Source organism: Triticum aestivum, chromosome 3A (assembly GCF_018294505.1).
Source record: "Triticum aestivum cultivar Chinese Spring chromosome 3A, IWGSC CS RefSeq v2.1, whole genome shotgun sequence".
Classification (NCBI taxonomy): domain Eukaryota; kingdom Viridiplantae; phylum Streptophyta; class Magnoliopsida; order Poales; family Poaceae; genus Triticum; species Triticum aestivum.
Genome location: NC_057800.1, coordinates 354,850,564 through 354,871,452, shown reverse-complemented (window position 1 = coordinate 354,871,452; position 20,889 = coordinate 354,850,564). Strand labels below are relative to the sequence as shown.

At 43.5% G+C, this 20,889-nt stretch overlaps 1 long non-coding RNA gene across 1 annotated transcript; it reads right to left on the bottom strand.

Moving 5' to 3' along the window:
- Positions 1 to 4,482: 4,482 nt before the first annotated feature.
- On the bottom strand, positions 4,483 to 6,418 carry LOC123058330 (uncharacterized). Its single transcript, XR_006427150.1, has 3 exons — positions 6,221 to 6,418; positions 5,896 to 6,145; positions 4,483 to 5,355 (listed from the first exon to the last, which is right to left on the bottom strand). It is a non-coding gene; the product is annotated as an uncharacterized lncRNA (long non-coding RNA).
- Between the last annotated feature and the right edge of the window lie 14,471 nt (positions 6,419 to 20,889).

Sequence of the window (20,889 nt, the reverse complement as noted above, 5' to 3'; positions counted from 1 at the left end):
ATAAGTTCCAAAAGGGAAAGTAAAAGTAGGATTCTCTTGTTCTTCTTTTGACATAGGTATCTGGGAGAAACCAGAATATCCATCAAGGAAACAACAGTGTGTGTGCTTAGACAATCTTTCTAACATTTGATCAATAAAAGGCAAGGGGTAATGATCTTTTCTAGTAGATTTATTTAATTTCTTGAAATCAATTGCCATCCTATAACCAGTTACAATTCTTTGTGGGATAAGTTCATTTTTATCATTAGGAACAACGATAATGCATCCTTTCCTTGTGACACAATGAACGGGACTTACCCATCTACTATCAGCTATGGGATAAATTATACCTGCTTTGAAAAGCTTCAATATTTCAGTTCTTACCACATCTTTCATCTTAGGATTCAATCGTCGCTGCTGATCAACAACTACCTTAGCATCAGGCTCCATATTAATCTTGTGCTGACATAGAGTGGGACTAATGCCCTTAATATCATCAAGAGTATATCCAATAGTGGCACGGTGCTTCTTCACAATTTTTAGTAATCTCTTTTCTTCATGCCCTGAAAGGTTAGCACTAATAATAACAGGATATATCTTCTTTTCATCAAGATAAGCATATTTCAATGTATCAGGCAGTTGTTTCAACTCAAACATAGGATCAACTTTAGGTGGAGGAGGACCTCCAAGAGTTCAACATGCAAATTGTGTCTAAGAATAGGTGGTTGATCAAAGAAAATCTTATCTATCTCATTTCTTTCGTTCATATGCATATCATTTTCATGGTGTAGCAAATATTGTTCTAATGAATCAGTAGGAGGTACGACAATAGAAGCAGGACTAACAATTTCATCCTTACTGGGCAATTCTTTATCATGAGGTTGTCTCCGGAATTTAGAGAAATTAAACTCATGACATACATCACCAAAGTTAAACACTGACAGTTTCTTTATTGTAATCAATATTAATATTAACTATATTCAAGAAATGTCTACCAAATATAATGGGGAAAATATCATCTTGTGGAGAACATAGAACTAGAAAATCATTAGGGTATTTGATCTTTCCATGCAAGACTTCAACATCTCTAACAATCCCAAGTGATGAAATAGTATCTCTATTCGCAAGTTTAATTGTAACATCAATGTCTTCTATCTCAACATGTGCAGTATCATTCATGATCTCTTGATATAAGGTAAACGGAATAACAGTCACAATAGCACCCAAGTCACATAAACCATGATAACAATGGTCTCCTATTTTAACTAAGACAACAGGCATGCAACCAATAGGCCTAGTATCAGGCTTAGTAATTCTAGTTGCTTCATCTATACCAATATAAAAAAGACCCAAAGGGGCAGATCCAAACCATCTCGACCGTCAAATCATTCTATCTAGCGGTTCAAATCGCTTTAATGTTGAGCACCAAACATGTTTAACACTCTAATTACCCACCACTGCCATTGGTTATAAACACGTTTTGACTCAATGCTATCCCATAAAATCTGTCATGTAATTAATATCCTACCATTCCCGCGTAAAAAGTAATTGATATCTTACCAAATACCAACGTGCAACAGATATATCTTACCTAATATAAGATGCAACTAATATCCTACATAATATAAACGTGCATTGCACGTACATTATTACTAGTTATAGAAGTAAATAACATGCCATCAATATTATCAACCAAGAGATCGTTAACCATAACAAAATTAGGTTCAACTTTAATTTGTTCAAAGGGTCTAGGTGCTCCAATATTACTTTTGTTAACTATTGGGGATATAAGCCCATGGTGTGACCCACCCAGGAGGGGCCAGGTTACACTGTTGGCGACTCATAAGTGAAAGCCTAAGAAGGCCCAAGATTTAAGAGCCTGGAGGCGGCTTATAAGATGGGCCTATTGAAGGCCCAAGACCCGAAGATGGGTGCTACTTCTTGAGCTTGCGTTGGTTTTTCCCTTGAAGAGGAAAGGATGATGCAGCAAAGTAGAGATAAGTATTTCCCTTAGTTAAGAACCAAGGTATCAACCCAGTAGGAGAAGAACGTGCAAATCACCAATACATGCACAAACAATCAAACACTTGCACCCAACACGATAAAGAGGTTGTCAATCCCTTCACGGGCACTTGCAAAGGTGAGATCTGATAGAGATAGATAAAACTAAACAAAAGATAAAGTAAATATTTTGGGGTTGTTTGGTCTATAGATCTAAAAATAAAAGATTGCAAAATAGTAGATCGGAAACTAATCTGATGGAAAATAGACCCGAGGGCCATAGGTTTCACTAGAGGCTTCTCTCATGAAGGAAAATAATACGGTGGGTGAACAAATTACTGTCGAGCAATTGATAGAAAAGCGCAAAGTTATGACGATATCCAAGGCAATGATTATGCAATATAGGCATCATGTTTGTATCAACTCGACCCACTCCTGCCTGCATCTACTACTATTACTCCACACATCAACCGCTATCCAGCATGCATCTAGAGTATTAAGTTCATAAAGAATGGAGTAACGCCTTAAGTAAGATGACATGATGTAGAGGAATAAACTCATGCAATATGATATAAACCCCATCATTTTATCCTCGATGGCAACAATTCAATACGTGTCTTGCTACCCCTACTTTGTCACTGGGTGGAATCACACAAGATTGAACCCAAAGCTTAGCACCTCTCCCATTGCAAGTAAAACCAATCTAGTTCGCCAAACCAAACCGATAATTCGAAGAGAAATACAAAGATACCAAATCATGCATATAAGAATTTGAAGAAGATTCAAATAATATTCATAGATAAGTTGATCATAAATCCACAATTCATCGGATCTAGACAAACACACTGCAAAACAAGATTACATCGGATAGATCTCCAAGAACATCGAGGAGAACATGGTATTGAGAATCAAAGAGAGAGAAGAAGCCATCTACACTACCAAAAGAAGACACATCCGTGACATTTTGGGCCAAATAATTTTTTTTCTATCATGCTTATGACACTTCTATGATGATAATTGTGACAAAACCCGGTATCATCATAGATGTGGTGGGCTCCTACTTCTATGACAAAAAATCATGACAGAAAATGGGCTTTTCATCCTGGGCGAGCCGGAGACGCAGCTGCATGACATTCTTTGGGCCGTCCATGACGGAGAAAACCATGGTAGAAGCAAGGGTGAGGAAAATATCAGGGAGTTCCCGGTTACGGTGGGTGATCGGGGGCCAAGCGATGCGTGTTTCTCTCATACACATAGGCGCGTGGGTGCGAGCGTCGGGCTCTAACTGAACCCGAGCGATTGCACTGCAGGCTACACGATACTGAACCCGAGCGATCGATCGATGGCTATTAACTGAACCCGATCGAGCGATTCCTTCGCTACTGCTGCTAACTGAAGCCGATCGAACACTGTTGCCTCCTTCCCTTGATGAACAATGAGCGTTGTTGGGGGTTTGGATGAACAGTTCCCGGTGGGGGGTTGGATGAACAGGACCCCGTGGTAGTAGAGGCCGTTGCCGCTGGATGAACAGTACCCCGACCGATCAAGCCGGTGGAGGGCTGGATGAATAGGACCCCATGGAGGGCTGGATGAATAGGACCCCGTGGAGGCTGGTTGAACAGTAGCCGGTGGAGGGCTGGATGAACAATAGCCCGTGGAGGGGTGGTTGAATAGGACCCCGTGGAGAGGGTTGGTTGAACAGTAGCCGGTGGAGGAGCGGTGGAGGCTGGATGAACAGGAGACCGTGGATGAACAGTCGCAAGTGGAGGCTGGAGGAGGTCGACGGTGGATGAACATGAGCCCGTGGAGGCAGTCGACGGTGGATGAATAGTACCCCGTGGAGGCAGTCGACGATGGAGATGAACAGTATCCTGTGGAGTCCCGTTTTGCGGTACGCCACACCCCTCCCGATGAACAGGACCACCGTTTCGACCGTAGCGCTCCAACACAAGTCCGTTTCCTCCGTTTTATGATACGCCATGCCCCTCCCGATCAACAGGACCCCGTTTCGACTGTAGGAGGTCCGTTTCCTCTGTTTTGCGGTACGCCAGACCCCTCCTAATGAATAGGATCCCGTTTCGACTGTGGCCGGTCGAACACAAGGTTGTTTCCTCCGTTCTGCGGTACGTCAGGCCTCGTTTCCATCGGTTGTTCCATCCAAGCCGGTTGGCTCCCGATGAACACGACGACACATTCCGTTCTGACCCAGCCGGTTGCATCCCCATGATCATGACGACGGCGCAGCTTCTCCGTTTCGACCCAGCCATGTACACGAGCCCTGGCCATACGTATGCGCGAGTATGCGTTCGAGACCTCGCCCGTATGTACGTACGTGACCGTATTTACTTTCTTGCACCCTAGCCGATGTACGTACGTGTACATGCTACGTGGTGTAACGACCCGAACCTGATAAGATTCGATGTCTTTGTGCTCACTGTGCTAGTCCCTGGACCGACTCGCTAGCACACACAGTACATATGAATATCAAATAACAAGTCCATCATTTACTATAACGTATGATCCAGAATTCATAAAGTATTACAAACTAAGTAGCACATAGTTAGCTTTATTCAATAATAGCGGAAATGTAGCATAATAGACGATGAGTCCCATCAATGCCCACTGGCGAAAATGCTGAGTGAAACTCACGATCCTACTGTATCTCACTGATCATCTGAAAATCCTGCAACATGATAAGTTGCAGCTACAAAGGGTCAATAATTGAATGTATTGGCAAATCACATAATATGATATAGCCAACCTACATCCACAAAGCAATGTATGACAAACAAAACACACAAGTTAGTTTGGAGAAAAATGTCTTCACCTACATCCACTAACTGAACTTACAACCGCCTCTAACTTATTCGCCCAAGATAACCCCAAAGATTCTAAGTAAAGATGACAAGAACTTCAAAAGTATCTCTCAAGTGCGCTCTGTCAGTGGCGCATTCTGTAGGAACAATAGAGCGCTCTGACAAGGATGCATTCACCTCATTTAAGTTCTGAAAACTATACCTCGCCTCAAGTGTGCTCTATCAATGGCACATTCTCTAGGGACAATAGAGCGCTCTGCTAGTGACGCATTCAGCTGGTTAATAATCCCGAGCCTACGGCTATAAACACTCACCACTTTCATGGATCACTCGACACATGCCCACGTCTACCATAGCAAGTTGTTCACACCATCAAATAACACAATCAATACCAAACATGACAAAACGGGATACACATATCAGGCCAAACATATATCATAGCATAAAACCACATGCATAGCAGACTATAGGATGAGCAAAATCAAAAGTGCAAACTTGCCTTGAACGGTGTTGAAGTACTACAGCGCTTAGTCATGATCTGCTTCGCACTCGGGACAATCTATACGGTTAACGAAGGCACCGATAAATAAACCGTACTCACATAACGCCACAACAAAGTAAACAACAAGGAATTCAAATAAAAACTTAAATAACAGAAAATGTCAGTAGGTATATCTTATCTACATGCTAGTAGGATCACAATGCAAAAAGAATCAACTAATTCGGATATACGGTTTGAAAGATATGGCCTCTGGAAGGTTAAATTCAAATTTGAGCAAATTCAAATTTAAACAGTTCAAAAATTATATTGGATAGGTGTTCTGGATAGAGGGGATTATGATGAAGAATTTGACGTTGGTTTCATTAAATTTGAACAAAGAATGTAAAAGTTATGAAGGTTTGAAAAATAGGAACAAATCTGTCCTTTCCCTATTTAAAACAAAATCATTGCCACCAGGCGGGCTTCTACTGGTTCGGATGTGTTCACTGTGGAGTCTAAACAGCGAACGGTCACAAGATAAAGAAAAACAGTTTGAAAGAAAACACATGATCTAGTCCTTGTCGTTTAAAGAAGATCGGACGGATGGGAGACGCTCACCGCGGAACAAAGGGAAAGGCATCGCCGGACTTGGAGAAGAAGACCTCGGCGGCTCGGACCTCGACGGTGGAGACGTTTGCGGTGGTCCCCCGAGCTCAAGAAGGACTCTACTGGAGGCGGACATTCCTGTAGACGTTGAATTCGTTCTCTTCTGCGACGGTCCCGTCCTCTGGTGGTGATGACGTGCGGCTGAAGTCGCAGCGACGGCGAGGGCTCCTGATCGAGCTCTATTGAGTCGTTCCAGGGGTTCCTGTGCGAAGTAGGATGCCAGGATGGTATATGAGATCATGGAGAAGAAATAGGTGGAAGAGGAGATGCTGGGAACCTTCAGAGACGACCGAAACGACGGCGAAAGCTTCTGTCGGGCACGCAACTCCGACGAGATCCGATCTTCTGGTACGGGCGAGATAGGGCATGGGAGCGAGGGGTTTTGCCAAAAATCGGCAGAGGAGGGGTTGGCGATCTTAAATAGCATCAACTCGTGTGTGGAGTACAAGGATCGATCGAATCGGGCGCGGATTGAATCGGGACATGTTGTCCAGGACAAACACGTCCGAGGAAGGGGATGACATCGCGGGCCCGGGCTTCGGTGTGCGCGGGGCTGCGCTGCTTAGCGCGCGCGGGCGAAGGACAGCAAACGGGCTGCGCTGGGCTGCCCGACGGCACTGTGCACGCATGTTTTTTTAAACTCAGCTACAGGAATTAAAATAGCTAAATAATATACAAAAAACTAATAAAATCACAAAATCACACAGTAAAATATTGTTACTAATATATAAAACAGTGAACAATTTTACAACACCAATGCATCTTTGAAAACTTATTTTATGCAATAGGAACATACAAAGAGCATTATAATAACAACTATATACTAATTTTGGTTTTCTAAAATTTTCCCAAAAATAAATCTTGTGAAATCCAAACAATATTCTTAGCATTTTCCAACTACACTTAATAGGGGAGAAGTCATATTATCCCCACTCCAAAATTTTGCCTTGAGTTGAAAAACACTTTGAATACTCAGAAAATTCAAATATGCATAGAAATCATGAAGAAAAATAACGGTCCTATTAACATACCAAATTTGAAAATTTGGGATGTTACACGTGCGCGCCTCTACTACGACACATGCTCTTCCTTACACGGCAACGGTTCATCGCTGCAGCCTATAGACAGACCGATCATATGTACATACATGTTCGCGACTAGAATGAGAACGCTACGTATGCTTCCACCAGGTGGGTCCCAACTGTCACACACTTCCTTACGTGCGAAGATGTAGCTGGTGGGTCCCAGCAGTCAGCGGGGTGAATCAATTTTTTTTGCCCGTAATATGGACGCACTTCCTTGCGTGCAAAGATGTAGCTGGTGGGTCCCAGCAGTCAGGGAGGAAATTTTTTTTTGCGAAATACGGTGGCCCGTTCGGTGGGTCCCTATTGTTAGGTGGAGGAATAATTATTTTGCGTGTAATAAGGAGGCACTTCCTTGCTGCGGCCATGCATCAAGCTGTCAGTCTCTCCACATACAGTACTCTTTCGATGGAAGTCGTTCGTTGACCACATTGACCACGCCGCGTCGAGAGCACCAAGGCAGTGGACGACGACGAGACCTAGGAAGGGGACGACGCGGAGCTGGGGAAGACGCGGAAGTGGATGCCCACATGGGGACGAGTACGAGGGTTCACTGGTTCGGCTGCGGAGTGAGGCTGTCGTCACCGCAGGGCCTGGCCAGCGGTGGGAGTAGTAGGGGGCGGTGAGACGTCCGCGGCAGCACAGCCGGCCACGGGAGGAAGGAGCAGGCGGCACAACCGGCGCTGCTTTGGGCGGCTGGAGCAAGAAGACCAGAGGTTGAAAAAGCACTGCAGCCGTTGGATGGTCATCATACGGTCACTAGAGCTAGAATCGTTCATATTGACTAAGTTGACAAAGCCCTCCGTCCCTGTCAACTTAGTAGGCCCACAAGTCAGCCTCCCACTATGTTGGGTCCCAGCGAGAAGGGGGACTATTCATTTTTTATGCGTAATAAGGAGGCACTTCCTTGCGTGCGAAGATATAGCTGGTGGGTCCGACCTGTCAGCGGGGGAACGTTTTTTTCACGAAATACAGAGGCCCTTCCGATGGGTCCCAGATATTAGGTGGACGAATCATTATTTTGCAGGTAATAAGGAGGCATTTCCTTGTGTGCGGTCATGGACCCAGTGGTCAGCCTCTTCACATACAGTTCATGTCCGATGGATGTCGTTCGTTGACCACGTTTATCACGCCGCGTCGAGAGCACCAAGGCAGTGGATGACGGCGAGGCCTAGGAAGGGGACGACGCAGAGCCGGGGAAGACGCGAAAATGGATGCCCACGCAGAGAGGAGTACGAGTGTTCACCGGTTCGGCTGCGGTGTGAGGCTGCCGTTGCCGCAGAATAACAGGGGGTGTGGGTGAGTAGAGGGATGGCCTGGCCAGCAGTGGGAGTAGTAGGGGCGATGAGGCCTCTGCGGCAGCACAACCGGCCACGGGAGGCAGGAGCAGGCGACACGACCGGTGCTGCTTTGGGAGGCTGGAGCAAGAAGACCAGAGGTTGAAGAAGCACGACGACCGTTGGATGGACATCGTACGGTCACTGCAGCTAGAATCGTTTATAATGACTAAGTTGACAAAGTCCTTGGTAGGCGTCAACTTAGTAGGCCCACAGGTCAGCCTCCGAAACGGTGCGCCCCAGATGTCAGGGGGAGGAATCATTTTTTGGCGGCTAAAATTAGAATATCCGAGATTGAAGAAGAAACACGACATTCGTTGGATGGACATCCAACAGCCACTGCTGCTAGAACCGTGTGTTGACTATAAGTTGACAAAGCCTTGCATAAGCATCAACTTATTTTCTTTAGGGACGCGTCAACTTAGTAGGCCCACAAGTATGTGGCAGAGAACTTATAGCCCACTTGCGATTTAATTCTAATGGAATTTACTATAGCCTATTTGCAGTTTGTTAAAAGTACAACCCATTTTCTAGCAAGGACAATGATTAATAATTTCAACCAACCGTTCAAAACAGAATTCAAAAAAATTCCCACATTTTGATGGGATCCAAAATATTTTTATCCCGAAATTTCTAGTCAGATTAAAAACAATTTCAATATAAATTTGTATTACGTAAAAATCCAACGAAACATTGCGCGCGCAACAATTAATGAAATTAAAATTTTCAAAATCCAAAAATAATATTTTATAAACTAATTACGTGTTTGGTGCATTTTTTATAGTTACTGCCCAGTTTTTATAATTACATCCCATTTTATATTTGTTAAATCCCATTTTCCTATTAAGCCAAATGCATCCCTCCTAGGAAAGATTTGCAGCCCAGCGGGGCGAAGAATAACAAGTTGACCTTGCCTGGGTATTCCTAAAAAAAGTATAGCTGGGCTAGCCATTTTCAGCTTGAAAAAAATTAATATCTGGGCTGGATATCTGGCCTGGGCTAGATGGGCCACAACCCGCCCAGTTAATACCCTGCTCTCCTCTGAACAACAAAGAAAACATTGCTCAAGAAAAACTCTGCAGTGCTCACACCTCAGAAACACAAATACTGCTCGAGCTGCTTGGTCCCAACTGTCGGCCGCTCCTTGTGCAATTCTCTCGTTTATTGACTATATAGGTTGACAATGGTGTAGGACCGTGATGTCAGGAAACCAGGAGGAAGCAAAAAAATAGTTGTACATAATAAGGAGGCACTTGCGTACGTACGGCTATGGCCCTAGTGGGTCCCTACTGTCATCCAGTCAAAATAAAGTCATCTCCTGAATCCTCGTGTTCGTTGACCATGTTGACAATGCTCGGCGCCACGACGAGCGCAACAACTCGAAGGACAATGGAGAGGGCCTCGCAGGCCCTATGGATGGTCTGATACAGCGTCCGCTGCTCATTTAGGAAGCCAGGATCATTGGACACCTATGAGCACCTTCGAGAGACTGAGACGGCATGAAACGGTAAGGCAGCGCTTGGGAGCTCTAGTTTATTTCACACCTGTATTAAGATACAAGTGCAATTTACTCGTCATCGAAAATAACGCGTAAAATACAGGCGTAATGAAACCGAGGAACCGAGGTCTGTAAGTAAAACCGGCGGGTTACGCATGTAATTTGAGAGACCAGTGTATATTTTACTAGTCGAAATCGACCAACCAAGTGCTTCGCCCGAGACCATCTGCTTTTATTCACAAGCGTCGGTTTTACAAGCAGTTTTGGTTGGGAAATGGCGATCCAATCACGACCTAAGATGATGAGTTGGTCGGAAGACCATATGATTTCAGCTCTAACCTATCCGTGTTGTCGTATAGGCTATGAATGAAACATAAGACAATGAACTTCTTAAGCATAGAAACAATAGAAGAGGATGATCTTCTTAACATGCAAATCACGGGCATTAGATCAACATGCAAAACAATATGAAGCATTATTCTCAGGAGGCACGGTGAACAGCTCGTGATGCCGCATGCCGCAACATTCCAAGCTCAACTTTGCAATCAAACTCACAAGGTCTCGCATTACATAGAAAACATTCAGAACAAATTCTTAAAATACCTTACATAAGTCAACATTCATGTGACTATGCATCTCAGCAGAGTAAATATTTACTTCTGAACTGAAGACATGAATAGGAAAAAAGATCGACATTGCTCACAGCAAAGGGCGTCCCACTCAAAAATATCAAATGCATGTCTTCTGGCTAACATCAATGAGCAAAAATTGACAAGGTTTTCCAATTCCAATATATTAAACTAATGTATTCTTGCTAACATCAATGATTAAACTTTGACAAGCTTTTCCCATTCAAAATATGTAATGCCTATGATTGTGGAACGGGCAGGGTTTGTCATCAGTTTGTCATCTGATAGTCCGGTGGCTCAAGGTGACGATGAATGATTAGAGAACCATTCGATGTATTGTGTATGATGAAGTATTATGGAGGACATGAACCATCTGAACATTTTGTGCAGTTCCACTAAAATCAAGCTGAGCATCCCTGTGGATTTCGTATTTATATGCTGCCAGAAAACAAAGACACATCAGCACACACATGAATATTGGCCCCAGTGTCAACCCACCAATCGATGGACTAACAAACTGAATGTGTGGTAAACAGATTACCATACCCAGATGCCCCATCATTGTTGCTTAGAGTGACATTGACAGACTTGGAGTCCTGTCCTGGCTTCTTGGTACTTGTTTGGGCACTTGTTTGCCCAGTGTTCCTTCGAACCACAAGTAAAGCAGCCATCTCTCTTTTTGTCTTTCTTCTTAGCCTTCTTAATGGACGACCCTGGCAGCTCCATTCAAACATATAGTCTGGTGGCTCAAGGTGACGACGAATGATTAGAGAACCATTCGATGTATTGTGCATGATGAAGGATTATGGAGGACAGAAACCATGTGAACATTTTGTGCAATTCCACTAAAATCAAGCAGAGCATCCTTGTGGATTTCGTATTTATATGCTGCAAGAAAACAAAGACACATCAGCACACACATGAATATTGGCCCCAGTGTCAACCCACCGATCGGTGGACTAACAAACTGAAAGTATGTTAAATAGATTACCATACCCAGCCCCATCATTGTTTCTTAGAATGACATTGACAGATTTGGAGTCCTGTCCTGTCTTCTTGTACTTGTTTGGGCACTTTTTGCTCAGTGCACTCCACGTGTTGTAGAGTTTCCTATGCTCTCTGCAGACTAGTCATGTCACCAGCGTCTACTAATACTCTATAAAGCTTCTCGATCATTCCTTATGTAATGTAGCGCAAACAATGACTGCTTCTTTCTGCAAAGTGGTAAGACCAACTAGACCCACTAATACAGTAGTTTGCCTTAGACACATTGGCTCCTTTTGCGCAGTTCAACTAAAATCAAAGTTGGAATAAAATCGAGCTTTAATTTTGATATCCCTGTAAGCAACAATAGGTATAAGGGAAACAACTACTGAGAAATAACAGTTGATAACTTGTACTTCTAGAAGAAAACATCTACTGATCTACCTTATCTTAATGGGAAACAAAGCAGGAGAGTAGCAATTCTCAATCAGTGTGATTCATTCATATTAACTGAGACATTATCTTAACAATGCCTTGTTTCAACATGTATAAAGAACGACAAAGCAAAAAAGTACCATTCCTAAAACAATGCGACTGATTCATTTTAACACAGACATTTTCTTAACAATACCTTGGTTAAACATGTAGAAAGAACTACACAACAGGATAGTACCCTTTGTAAAACACTATAACTGATATATAATAACAGAGACATTATCTGAACAATATATTTCTTAAACATGTACTCCGGCCGATCCCTAACAGAAATGGTACTCCCGCAGATCCCTAACAAGTGTTGCAGTTTTGAACTAAGATTCAGTAGTTAATTCCGAGGTAAGTCGGTGCTGACCTTTCAAGAACAAGATTTGAAACAACTCATGAGGAAGACCTAAAAGAGATCTCAACACATATATGGAAATCCGGTCGCCTTTTCTGCAGTTCCACCAAAATTAAGCGAAGCAAAATGTTGCAATAGCAACAAGTTGAATAGATATCCCTGTTTTAACAGAGGCAAAAAAGGAATCAATTACTGGCCAATAAAGGAGGATGAAACATGCGGCCAAAAAAAGGTAATCCCGCCAATCCCTAACAAGTGTTGCAGTTTTGAACTAAGATTCAGTAGTTAATTCTGAGAGTTGCATTGCTTAATTTTACCAGCGGCATTAGATTAACAAAAAGCATAAATAGTTCCAGGGGAGAGTGGGTGCAACAACAACATGTGCTTCCATCTACATATAAAGGGGGTGATGCAGAGTTTGTTGTAACAAAGCAACAAGCGTCATGTCTGGGTTGGTCCCGTTTTTGTTCACTACTTAATGGGAAAAGACAGCAATACCATAGCTTCAATTCATCATTTATTTAAAACAGTACCAATACAAGTAGTATAGCATCTCAAAGCACACTGCACAATCATGTGGATGAAGGCCTGTACTGACCTTTCATGAGACGACCAAGATAAAATATGAATCTACCAACACGAATAGGAAATGCAATCTCATTTTGTGCAGTTGGACTGAAATCAAGCAAAGTTTCTGGTGTGACATTTAAGTTTGCTATAGCAACAAGTTGAATAGATATCACTGTTTTAACAAAGGCAAAAAAGGAAACAATTACTGGCCAATAAAGGAGGATGAAACATGCGGCCACAAAAAGAAGCATCTACCCTATCTTGATGGAAAACAAAGTATAGGACAGTAGCATTTCTAAAACGGTTGCATTGATTCATATTAACAGAGAAATTCTCTTAAAATAGTTCAGTAGTTAATTCTGAGAGTGGCATTGCTTAATTTTACCAGCGGCATTAGATTAAGAAAAAGCATAAACAGTTCCAGGGGAGAGTGGGCGCAACAACACCATGTTCTTCCATCTACTTATAAAGGGGGTGATGCAGAGTTTGTTGTAACAAAGCAACACGCATCATGTCTGGGTTGGAACAATTTTTGCCCACTTAATGGTAAAAGGCAGCAGTTCAATAACTTCAATTCAACATTTATCCAAAATAGTACCAATACAAGTAGCACAACATCTCAAAGCACACTGCAGCATCATGTGGAGGAAAGTCGGTACCGACCTTTCTTGACCAAGATTTGAAACAACTCGTGAGGAGGACTTGAAAGAAATCCCAACACATATATGAAAATCCATGATCTCCTTTTGTGCAGTTCCACCAAAATTAAGCAAAGTCGCCGGTGTGACGTTCAAGTTGAACTTCACAAAACACTCTTAAAACAAAAGTGTTTCATGTAGCGAAGCAAAATGTCGCAATAGCAACAAGTTGAATAGATATCCCTATTTTATCAGAGGCAAAAAAGGAATCAATTACTAGCCAATAAGGAGGATGAAACATGCGGCCGCAAAAATGGTAATCCCGCCAATCCCTAACAAGTGTTGCAGTTTTGAACTAAGATTCAGTAGTTAATTCTAAGAGTGGCATTGCTTAATTTTACCAGCGGCATTAGATCAACAAAAAGCATAAACAGTTCCAGGGGAGAGTGGGCGCAACAACACCATGTGCTTCCATCTACTTATAAAGGGGGTGATGTAGAGTTTGTTGTAACAAAGCAACAAGCATCATGTCTGGGTTGGTACCATTTTTGTTCACTACTTAATGGGAAAAGAGAGCAATACAATATCTTCAATTCAATATTTATTTAAAATGGTACCAATACAAGTAGCACAACATCTCAAAACACAAAGCACGATCATGTGCATGAAGGAAAGTACCAACTTGTCATGACGCACACAAGATCACCTACGAATCTGCCAACACGAATAGGAAATCAAATCTCATTTTGTGCAGTTGCACTGAAATCAAGCAAAGTCGCCGGTGTGACATTTAAGTTTGCTATAGCAACAAGTTGAATAGATATCTCTGTTTTAACAGAGGCAAAAAAGGAAATAATTACTGGACAATAAAGGAGGATGAAACAAACGGCGACAAAAAGAAGCATCTAACTCATCTTGATGGAAAACAAAGTAGGACAGTAGCATTTCTAAAACGGTTGGATAGATTCATATTAACAAAGACATTCTCTTAAAACAACATTCTTTAAGAATGTAATTTACTTTTAATAGTGGCATTGCTTCAATTTTCCAGCAGCATTCTTAGATTAACAACATCAAAATAGTTGTATGGGACATGGGACATGCCAGCACCATGTGCGTCCACACGTATAAATGGGTGATGCAGAGTATGTAGCCAAGCAACATATCTGCGTTGGTCCCATATTTGTTCTATTTGAACCTTTTTCCTTTGTGAGGGCAGCCAATCTAGTCCTGCACAAACTACCCGACCCCCAGTTTCTTTCCCTTTTCAACAAAGAGATCGATTCCTTGCAGATGTGTGTACTGGGTTACCCCCTTTTTCCCTTTTCGACCAACAAAGCGGCTGGATAGCCAGTCTATACTACTTTCCCTCCCTCCTTTCCTTATTGAACCACATCCTAGATTCATGCTCCACCCCACCGCACCCTTCTTTCCTATTTGAACCAAGACCTAGATTCGACTACAAAATCGAAAAAGATCCGCATGCAGCTAGAGCAATGATGGTTTCAAAGAAACTTATACCTTAGGGTCGTCGAAATGTGTCAAGGCGTGCGGCAGGAGGCCGGATCTGCCCACACTACATATGATAGCGAGGAAGAAGGGGTCGGTGGCCCTCCCGCACAGGCGCTGGGTGAAAGAGAACAGCGCAGCCGGTAGTGGATTGCCTCCCTCGCCAAAGGCGATAGAGTGAACGCTGCATCTCCTCCCCTTCCCGGTGCGACGAGATCCGGACGCCTCCTTCACCAGTTGTGAGGGGGGAGAGAGAGACAGAGGCCACAATGTAGTCTTGTTTAGATCTAGTGAAGAGGGTGAGAGACTGTGAATATAGCAAACGCTAGCAAAGGAACGCTGAGCCTCCAACATGTGTATATATATGTAGTGCGGCGAGAGTGTGGAGAGTGCAAACCCTAGCGAACAAGCATTGAGGCTCCATCTTATATAGTGTACTACATATATTCTGTATTATGGACTGAGCCCCGGTGCCTTAACTGCAGCTGCCTTTGGCTGTATGACAGGTGGGCCGGCCACATTTTGGGCCCACTTGTCATACACCCAAAGGCAGGTGCACTATGCCAATGAAGCTGCATCCATATAGTACTCGTGTATACCACTAATATATAGCGGAGTGGTTTTCTTATTCTCTCCATAACAATCGTTTTAAATTGTGTAAGTACAAAACGAAACTCTTTATTTAACGTACCAGTGAAGAAAACTACTACTTCCGATGAACTAACGATCCACGCGTCCTGGTCGCACTTCATGTCCTTCACGTGCGGTACACTACCCTCCCTTAAGTGAACAGCCACACATGCGCCAAATTATCGGAAACATGTGAGAGTGTGTACAAATAAATAATTTTAATTTCAATTATCGGAAAGGTTTGAGAGTATGTACAATTTACCCTCTCTCAATAATTATGGTTTGTTGTGTTCGGCCTAAACTTGGTCAAACTATACAAAGTTTGACTTCAGTCAAATCTAATATGCAGAGTAAATAAAAATGGAGGGCTACTACGTCCATCCGGGTTTTTAGTCCACACCATTTTTTTTATCAAAGTTAATAGCTAGACAAATAAAATTACAAGGGAGCTAAATAAAAAGTTGTGAGAAGGCTTAGAAATCAATACAAAACTTATGCTCTTAGTACCAACGTCGATCCTTCTTCGAGGAAACATTTGGTTCATAGCCAATTGTGTGATAAAATTGCACCAACGTGAAAGACGACTGCGTCTCCAATGCAACCAAGGTGAACTGATGAAGGATATCATCTTTGTGGGTCACGAGCAAAGAGCACTGATGGAAGACAACTTGTTTTTCGTGGAAAATCGATCAGCTTCACCAGTCGACGAAACCATGAGGCACAACCATGAGCATCGATAGGACATCATGGTGATGCATCATCCATTTGGCATCAAGTTTGGGTGAGGCACCTATGAAGTTCAGCAAATCCTCCCTGTGGTCTGCTTCTTCTCATTAATCAAGCTTGAGGAAGGAAGAACCACGTGGCAGAGGACAGTGAGGTGGAACAACAATGGCCATCCAATTTTGTGTAGTTCCACTAAAATTGAGGAAGACATGCCCGGGTATGGAGATACGCATCGCTGTTTGCAAAAATATAAAAAGGGATATAGTGTTGTTACTTTGTTTTGGCAGCGGTACAAGATTAACAACAACATCTCAATTATCAATAAGAATTAATAAAAAGTACACCAACAAACAGAAGCATCATGATTATCTTGATGGGAACTAAGAGCATCTCCAATAGCATGTGCATATTCGGATGTCTATATATTCATATAGACAATGGTCTAAAAAGATTCCCTCATATACACGTCCAGTTTTGCATTAGAACGTCTATATACAAGGACCATGATAGGTGGGCCGTCGCTGGGGAGAGGAAAAAAATCATGACTGTAGCCGAGTTTAGACGACGCCTTCACATTGTCTAGGCATGGACATTGCCGAGGTCGATTTAGAGGATGTGTATATTTGGACGACCATATAGACAAGTTGTTGGACGCCTGTTTTGGGCTCACGTCGTGGAAAACGAGTAGAGACATCCATATAGACAAGCTATTGGAGATGCTCTAAACCAAGATACCCGAGAAAAAAACATTTCTTCATTTAACCAGTGATAGTATTAGATTAGCAGCAGTAATAGGAGCATATGGACAATGACCGCACAACCACCATGTACTTTTTGTCGAAACAACATGTATACCTCCATCGAGGCATAAATCAGGACAACTTTTCGAGTGGCATTTCCTCTATAATAGTAGGTGATGTTGGACCAGCCGACGAACCCTAGCTACTATACATGGGGAGCTGGGGAGTAGTCGCATAGAAGAAAACCCGCATGCAGCGACCTGGAGAGCTGGACCAGTACAAGAAGTTATACCTTAGGTGGGCGAGATGTCACTTAGGTGGGCGGGTGGGATCTGCCCACACGACGGCAGCTAACAAGGGCGCGGAGGACCTTCGTCCGCGCCAGCGCCGGCTCCGAGAGGACGGTGCGCATCGGCTTCCTCCATCGCTGACGGCGACAACGTCAACGCTGCACCTCCTCACCTCCCGCAGCGGATGGGATTCGGCCGGATCTGTGACCACCGGTGAGGAGAGAGATACAGTGGACACTGTCATCTTGTTTTGATATGGAGAGAGTGAGAGAGCGAGACGCGAGAAACCCTATCAAACAAGAGGCTATATATACAATGGAGTAAAAAAAATCTCTCCATAGCAGTGGTTTTAAATAGAATACGCGTGTTCCCGGAAAAAAGAAACGAAAAGCGGCGGACAATTTTTTAACGTACCAAGAAAGAAAACTCGATCAAAAAAACACGCCCCCGCTTCCAGGTTGTGAGAGTCGTCGCGCACACACACATAGACATAGACATGCATATCCGTGTTTACGTAAAATTCCATCTCCATCTCCAATCATATTTGTCCAACTGGCACATTATTTATGTTGTTAATTATATACGCGGCAATATTAACGTACAACATCTCTTGTTTGTGGGCGTCTAGACCACTACCACGCCCGCTCCTGACCAACCCGAACCCTCTTCATCACCCGCGCGTGCTTCCCGCCCGGAACGGTCAGTGCCGCATTCATGCCTGGTCAGAGCGGATGCGACCTCCCACTGGCGCCGGCATTGAAGCGGCGCGCCGGCCGAGAGAGCGTTGCCTGTGCCGCTTCCCGGTGCACGCGACTACTCCGCGTTCAAAGGTCGCAATAGCCGGCCACAACATGCATGTAAAAAGTTCTTAGGAGTCCGTGCTACAGCTAGTTGTCCTCCCCCAACTCGTCAATCTCTTCCAATAGTGCTAGTACTCGATGGCGCGATCCATTGACAAGCAGGTGGGGAAGTTATCGTATACTCGGTTTGCTGTGAGTGGCATGCCGAGGACCGTGTGGGTGGAGCCATGGAGGAGGGTGAGACACGAATGCGACAGACGTGATTTAAATGTTGTTTTGCTCGATGGCGTGATCCAACGAAATGAAACATTGGTTTCTCTTCGTTTCCATTTTTTCTCCGGAAATACGGAAAATTTACACTCCATTTTCATTCCTGCTCCAAGGTTGCCTCGTTACAACATTCCATCAAATACAAAGGAAAACTAACACACATGCTGATGCATCTCAATGATTCACAGATCATAGCCAATATTTACTTCACAACTAAAGACAAAATTTGTGGGAGCATGTACAAAAGAATAACTACTGATGGGGTCACTACGACTTAAACCCTAAACCTTAAACATGATTTAATTTCCTGGCTAGGTAGAACCTGTCGAAGGAAAGATGACAGGCACCCTCGGATCATACGATGCTTTTGTGCAGTTCCACTAAAACTGAGCTGAGCATCCCTGATGGCAAAGATATTGAAGAGGTGTGATTAGAATAATAGTACTGGAACTAGTTCATGAGACATAAACTCATCACAATAGAAGCCATTAGAAGTAGAGAAAGATCGATATGGAGACGGAGCTACGTGGGGAGCTGCGGCAGTGGAGCAAGCCGGCTCCAAAAGGAAGATGTACTACCTGGGACGTCGGGCTGTAGCTAGAAGGGCGGTTGGGACGCAGCATCAGCCCATACCGCGGGGACCCCCGATTGGGACGCACCGACTGTGGGTTTTCTCCCTCGCCGATGTCGACCGCGTCTACGTAGAACATTGTTCCCTTCCCCCAGCGGCGGGATCAGGCCGGATATGTGACCAGCGGTGTGGCCACCGTCGTTCTATGCTTGTGAAGAGAGAAACCCAAGCAAGCAGGCTTGTAGCTTAGGCTCTTGCTAGTGTATATATAGTGGTTTTCTTTTTCTCTCCATATCAACCATTTTATATTGCGTACGTGTCATTGAAGAGTGAAATGATGGTTGCTTCTTCCGACTAACTTACTGTGTGATTTGACTGCTCCTTAGTGGCCCCTACACATGCTCCCCCTACGTGTATGACCGTTCCTGAGTCTCACTTGTACTTCTCTCTATTTTCTTGCATGACACGTAGACATGATGCGCATAGAGGAATTTTGTTAATGCATGTTGTTACGTAGTACTGTACTACTAGTACCTACTCCCTCCTTCCGGTTCACTACTGGTACTCCCTTCGTCCTGGCTTATTGGTCCCCTTTGTACTCAATTCATGGGCTTGTTTTCCTCAAGAAATTGTCTTTACCAACGTATTAATATCGGGAATGCATGCGTGAACAACGAATGATTAAATCTTGCATGCAACGTTTTGACAAAGCATTGACTTATGAACATGTGAATGTGAGGGACTAAAACCTCGTGCATGCATGCAATAGTCACACGTACACATGGACGCAAAAATGCACGCGATGCCCTAATGCATGCATGTTTGAGCACACGACGGAACACACACGGTCACGCTCAAGTGCTCAACCTACACATGCATGCACACACATACTCAGCCAGGGTGAGCTATGACCGTATAAACACCAGAAAATGTATATATTGAGCGCAATGAGCGTTTGATGAAGTCCACTGACCATATTTTTACAAATATACAGTGACAGACAATGTATTTATCTCGTTTTAAATTAAGCCATATTAACAGGAAAGGAGGCAGTATGGACTAGCATTACTTTGCTGTGTCCCGTCAACTTGCCGAATGAGGAGAATCTTGCAGGATGGGAGAAGCTTGCGCTCGGTGGCTCGCAGGACAAGGAGAAACTTTTGACTAATGCAAGCTCTCCCTCGCTCAGGCGGTGGACGTGCAATAGTTAATTCGGTGTTAGATTGCCAGAAGCATACACTATACTAGTACTATTATTGTTCGACTTCCCGAAGAGGCGAACATCCAAGCGCAAAGTTTACTAGTAATAGTACTACTACTATAGAGGTACGTACTATACTACTAGGAACCAGATGGAGGAGCGTCTGCACTCTTATTATATTTCAAAAATGTGATAAAGCAATCTTTAACATATTTGGTTCTCTTCTAGGGTTCTCGCATGTGATAATGGAAGTTGATTGCATGGAACACTCGCCACAATTCTCGCTCAATTTTGGCTCATATCCTGTTACAAATAGGAGCACTCGGTAATATTTCCTATTTTTTTGTTATTCAGCATGTAAACAAGTCAGAAAACCTTGCGGCGCATCTTTGCACGAACCGTGCTTGCTGCACTTTGAATGTCGCCGAGAGCTGGCTTGATGAAACACCTCGCTTCCTAGTGACTAGTCTCTTGGCTAATCATCCTAAGAATGCTTATATATGAATAAAGCTCTCTCATTTACCCGCAAAATAGATTAAGCCATATTAACCGGAAAGGAGGGAGTATGGACTAGCACTACTTTTTGGTGTGTGCCGTCAACTCACAGAACGAGGAGAAGCTTGTAGGACAAGG